Genomic DNA, 5873 nt, shown 5'->3' on the forward strand with positions numbered 1-5873 from the left:
GCCCCAGCCACACCCCTGTTCCAGCACGCCTTCCCACCAGCTCTTCACTCTACCTCCCACTGTGAAGACTCACTCCCGTGCAATGCCATTTCTGTCCTTCCCTTTGCAGGAAAGGTCCTCGAAGCCCCTCCGAAGAGAGTCCGCCCTCTTTCCACTTGCGCTTCCACTCTCCCGGGAACCCACCCAGGCAGGCTTGGGAGCAGAACAGCTCTTGTCAAGGTCGCCTGGATCCCGCGTTAGCAAGTCCACGGTCAGCCCTGTGCGTGTCACCGCATCACGCTCACCGTCAGCAGCATCCCACACGGACGGACGGACGCTCACTCTCCCTGCAGGAGACACCGCCCCCTTGGGCCTCCATCGCTGCTCCCCCTCCCTCCTCCAGCCCAGCCTCTGCCGAAGGTGTGCCCAGCACTCCCTGCACCTCGTGGGTCTCAATGTCACCACAGACAGATGACATCTATGCTTACACTCAGCCCAGGTCTCCCTCTACTCCTGACTCCCAGGCAACAACCAGTTCCCGGCTCCACTAGCGGCGTCGAACGGGTACATCACACTCAGCGTGTCAACCTGAGTTCCTCTCCCGCCACCTGCCTCTCATCTACTGACAACCCCGCCCTCTGGTTGCTCAGGACAAACACCTCAGCTCCACAAATGGCCCACGAGCACGTGAAATGATGCTCAAATGTCACTAGTCATCAGGGACATGCAAATCAAGACCACGACTGCCCGGCCTGGAGTGGCCACCTATGAACCAGGAGGTCACGGTTCGATTCCCGGTCAGGGCACATGGCTCGATCCCCAGTGTGGGGCCCGCAGGAGGCAGCCGATCAATGATTCTCTCTCATCATTGATGTTTCTCTCTCTCTCTCTCTCCCTCCCTCTCCCTTTCTCTCTGAAATCAATAAAAATATATTTTTTAAAGATCAAGATGAGCTATCACTTCACACCCAGCAGGGTGGCTATAATCGTTTTTAAAGCAGACAATAACGTGTGTTGTCAAGGGTGTAGAGAAGGTGGAACCCTCATCACAGTGCTGGCGGAGAAATAAAATGGAGCAGCCGCAGTGGACGCAGTTCAGCAATTCCTCTCCTGCGTATAAACCCAAAAGAACTGAAGACAGGCGTTCAACCCAAAACCTGCACGAAAATGTTCAGAGCGGCATGTTCACAATGGCCCAAAGGTGGGAGCAACCTCATCCCCCTCCTCCCTCCAAGCCCCTGCTCCCACTCCTGCCCTGCCCACTGCAGGGCACAGGACCCTCGGCAGCACCCACTGAAGCTGGTAAATGAAGAACCTCAGCCCCTCCCTGGGACCTGCTCATGCCCCTGAGGGCAGGCGGGGCTTGTGGAAGGAGCCCCGCCCCCCGCCTAGCCCTGCCGCCCTGTGTGGTCCCTCTGCCAGAGCTCTGGGCAGGCCTGCCCACCAGTCCCTGCCTCCCCCACAGCCGGCCAGGTCCCCTGGAAGCCCTGCCACCACCGAGCCCCCTGCCAGCTGCACGCACCCAGAGGGGCCTGTGTGGTGACTGGCACAGCGTTGTCCCGAGGTGGTGGGCAGGTGGCTGTGGGAGAGGGGGGCTTCCTTGTCCTTACCTGGTAGGAAGAAGGGAGTGAGCACTCCACACATTCCAGTGACTCTGGCCAAAGTGTGACCTAGAACAGCGGTCACCAACCTTTCAGACCTTGCGGACCACCAGGGGTCCGTGGACCACCAGCTGGCGCCCGCTGGGATAGAGGAACTCAGGTCCCTGATGGCCATGGAGCTGCTGCATTAAAGCTGGACTGGCTGCCTCTAGAATTCTTTTAACAGAAGACAAACACCTAACCTCTCTCTATCTCGTTCTAGCCACTGTTCTTTCGGTTCTCTGGTACTTGTAGCCAAGTGCCATTCTTTATCGATGCCAGAAGTTTCGTGCACAACTTTCCCCCGCTCTCCTCAAGAACAAAGAGGAGTTGGATGTAGCAGCGTGACCCTGAGGAGGCCGTATGGGAGGCAGAGCTGCTGTTTGCAGCCTGGGGCCTTGTGTTGGCCTGGTTCCATTTGCAGGAATGGACAAATGTGCGGTTTCATCTCTTAGGCCTGGAGGAGAATAAAAGGGTTTGGTGCAGAAGTGCCCGGGGGAGTGAGGGGAGGCGAGAACAGTGGAGGGGGCTCGAGGCTAGGCCTGCAGAGGCGATTCTGTGAGAGGTGCTCAGCCTCTGGGCTCACGCAGTGTCCCTTCCAGGCCTGGGTGGCGAAGGACAGCACAGCGATGGGGTGGCACAGAGCTTTGCATTTGTGCCCCAACCCCAGCCTGACCCTGACCCTGACTCTCTAGGACTGGCAGCCTGGGGACACCAGGGGCAGACCTGATGGCCAGAGGGGGTTGGGGGTGGAAGTGGGGCCTGCTTTCCTAGAGGGCAGATCAGCAGAAGCAGAAAACAGACAGGAGGAGGCCAGAGAGGAAGGCAGGTGTGGGCTTGTCAGAGCCCACGTGAGCCACCCCGGGGTGCTGCGGTGGCCGGCCCCGGGGTGTGCGGCTGGGTGCTGGGAGTGCAGTAATTTAGACGTGGATATGGACGCTTCATCAGTAGCTGCAGGCAGCTGAGCGGGTGATACCGGGCGGGGGAATGTGATGAACTTAATTAACGTCATAAATTCTGCTCAGCTTCCAGTGCTGTGGCTCTCTTATTACCTGGGGAGACTTCCCCTGTGCAGGCAGCTTTCAGCAACGGCTCCAGAAACATCCTGGAAGTTCGCGGCCCTCCCCCGGTCGTGGAGCTCACACCACATTTCCTCAGTCCAGTCTGTTTGCTCTCCAATCAGCAATTCAGCCAAATGGCCTTAAAGGCACACGCAACCTTTTTTTGTTTTTTAAGCAAAAGCTTCTATCTCAGTCTAAGCGGCTCCGTCTGGCCTTCCATTTGCCGAAGGACTTTGTTCCCAGAAACATCCCTTTGCCGGTGGAGCCTCACGATAAAGATGCAAAACACGCAGCCGGGATCAGAAGTGCAGCCGCCGACATCGCTGCAGCTTGTACAGCGTGGTCTCGCCTCTGGTCAGGGAGGGACATCTTAACCTCACTCCACAGAGTCCGAGGCGGGTCTGGCGTGTGTGGATGCGGCCAGTGGAGCATCCAGGGCTTAGAAAAGAGGTTGTTCCTTCCCCTCCAAACCATCAGCAACACAGGAAGAGGGGCTCATTAGTAGCCGCCATATTTGTTCAAGTGGAATACAAGTGCTAGTTAAGATACAGGCGCGTCAGCTCTGAGCCGGGCCGGCACCAAGTGCCTTCCATATGTGCTTCCATTTAATCCCTGTCCGTCCCTCCCACTTACACTTTCTTAAAAACTCCCGGCTTGCTCGCAGGTGCCCACAGTGTCCCTCCAGGCCCCAAGCACAATCTAGGTCAGCGGTCGAGGACCACTGGTGGTCCGTGAGGTCCCAAAGGCTGGCGACCACTGCTCTATCCTGCCTTTGCTGTCCTTCACAGGAGGGTCCCATGCTTGAGCTCACCTCACGATCCCAAAACAGTTACTGCAGCTCCAGACATTACACCCACATCCGGGCAGCAGGGAGTAGAAAAGAGCAAGGGCAAAGGGACGTGCCTCCAGCTGAGTCAGCCTCCATCCCAGAGCTTTCCCAGAAACTCCACCCACTAACCTTCTATTACATCTTACTGGCTCTTTCCGAAAGGCTGAGAAACGTGGTGTTAGACCAGTAAAAAGCCCATTGGCACTCCCGACAGACAGGGGTGTGGATGTTGGTTAAGCAAATAGCAGCTTCGGACACCCCGTCTTGAGAGCTAGACCAAAGTAAAGAAACAGAGCCTCGGTCCTAGCCGGTGTGGCTCAGTAAAGTGTCAGCCTGCGGACCAAAGGGTTCTGGGTTCGATTCCAGTCAAGAGCATGTACCTTGGTTGCAGGCTCCTTCCCGGCACAGGCCCTGGTTGGGGTGCGTGCAGGAGGCAACCAATCCATGTGTTTCTCTCACAGCGATGTTTTTCTCTGTCTTTCCCTCTCTCTTCCACTTTCTCTAAAAATTAATGGAAAAATATCCTCAGGTGACGATTAACACAAAAAAAAAAAGGAAAGAAAGAAAAGAAATAGGGCCTCGGATTAATTTCTCGCCTGGTTTTGTTTTTTGATCAAGAGGGGGAGTGAGGAGGGAGTCCCAAGAAGAGAATGATACAAGTGCAGAAACAGTAGTTACGGCATCATGAAAAGAGGGGGCCCACTCTACACCTGGGAGGTGACCCTGAGTGGCGGTGCTCACCTTAACAAGTCTACTGTCAGAGCCCACCGCTCAGTAATGAGGCAAAGCAGTAGCCGCCTGACTAAAGCTCCGCTGGCGGTCGACTGGGACTGCAGGGTCTTTGCTCCTGGGTTTGCACAGAGCGTGTCCCTCACCCATCTTTTGTTTGTGTTGTTTGCTTTTCTCCTCGAAACAATTTACTGTAAATCCCCGTTTCTGGATTCCCGGGCCACAGTGTTCACATGGTGGAACCAAGTTGTTGAGCAGAATGAAAGCGAGCTCAGAGGGAGAACACCACGGTGTCACGTGATGCCTGGCCTGATCGATTTCAACAGAGGCTGTGACATGTCTGCCTTTCTGAGCTGGCATGACTGCCTCCAATAAAGAAAGCCCAGATACACACACACACACACACACACACATATATTTTCAGAGAGGAAGGGAGAGAGAGAGAGATAGAAACATCAATGATGAGAGACAATCATTGATCGGCTGCCTCCTGCACGCCCCACACTTGGTATCAAGCCTGCAGCCTGGGCACGTGCCCTGACCGGGAATCGAACTGTGACTTCCTGTTTCATAGGTCGATGCTCCACCACTGAGCCACGCGGGCTGGGCTAGAAATGTCTTAAAGAGATAACTCTGAGAGACAGAGTAACATTGTGCTGAAGAGCTTAGGGTCTGGAGTAGAGAAACCTGAGCGCTGGGGTCGACCTCCCTGGATGCCATCGTGTGACCTTGGACAGTTTGCCCCTCTGACCTCGTTTTCCTCATCCCCAAAATGGAACAATAACTCCTGGCAATAATGTAGAACCTATTCATGAAGTGAAAATTACCTGTGGACAATACTGGGCCCCGTGCCTGGCTCCTGGCACAGGGCACATGCCCAGTAACACCAACAATTACTATCATTTGTCTGACAACAACAGTGATAATGGCATCGGCTTGTGTCGGAGCGGCACAGAAGGGGTTTAGCACAGGGCCTGGCACATGAGACTCGATCAATGGGTTCACCGTCATGATTATCCTTGTTGCTGAAGGAAATATCCTGAAAGGACCTCCTCTTTCCATGGGCCGCTAAAGACACTTCCCCCAGGTCTCCCGCCCAGCGCCCTAAGCCTCGGGCAGGGGCGAAGCGGGCACCGAAGCCGGTGAGGAAGCTTGAAGAGCACCACCTGCGTGGCATCTGGGACTCCTGCCCACTGACCCGCCAGTGCCAAGGGACGGGGGGCTCAGAGGCAGCTCCTCCCAGCCCTCTACCCAGTGGCCTCCCGCCGGTGGACCTGCCCGCCGGCGGCAGGTTTGCGAGAGTGTCTGTCAGTGAGCAGGCCCTGCCAGGCACCTGCTGGCCCCACCGGGCCGGGAAATAACAGACATGGGGAGGGTATGGCAGACACCCCATACCCGCAGCACACCCTCCTCCAATACAGTGGCGCTGGCCACAACCGCTGGTAGAGACTGGTTTCTGGGAGCTCCCACCCTGAAACTGGGCCTGCGTCCTGTGGGAGAATCCACATCGCACCAAGCGCGGCCGGTGAGCAGGGAGCAGGCGGCATCGGGAGCCCGGGCTCTGCCCTTCTGCAGCCCTGGGGCGGCGGGTAAGTCCCCCCACCCTCCCCCTCTGGGGGCCTTGGTCCCGGTCAG

At 56.6% G+C, this 5873-nt stretch overlaps 1 protein-coding gene across 1 annotated transcript in view; it reads right to left on the reverse strand.

The window, feature by feature from the left end:
- The window catches only part of RPS6KA4 (ribosomal protein S6 kinase, 90kDa, polypeptide 4), a 53158-nt gene that overhangs the window by 30608 nt on the left and 16677 nt on the right, over positions 1–5873 (reverse strand). The gene's annotated exons all lie outside the window — the stretch shown is intronic.

Source organism: Myotis davidii, unplaced genomic scaffold (assembly GCF_000327345.1).
Source record: "Myotis davidii unplaced genomic scaffold, ASM32734v1 scaffold425, whole genome shotgun sequence".
Lineage (NCBI taxonomy): Eukaryota > Metazoa > Chordata > Mammalia > Chiroptera > Vespertilionidae > Myotis > Myotis davidii.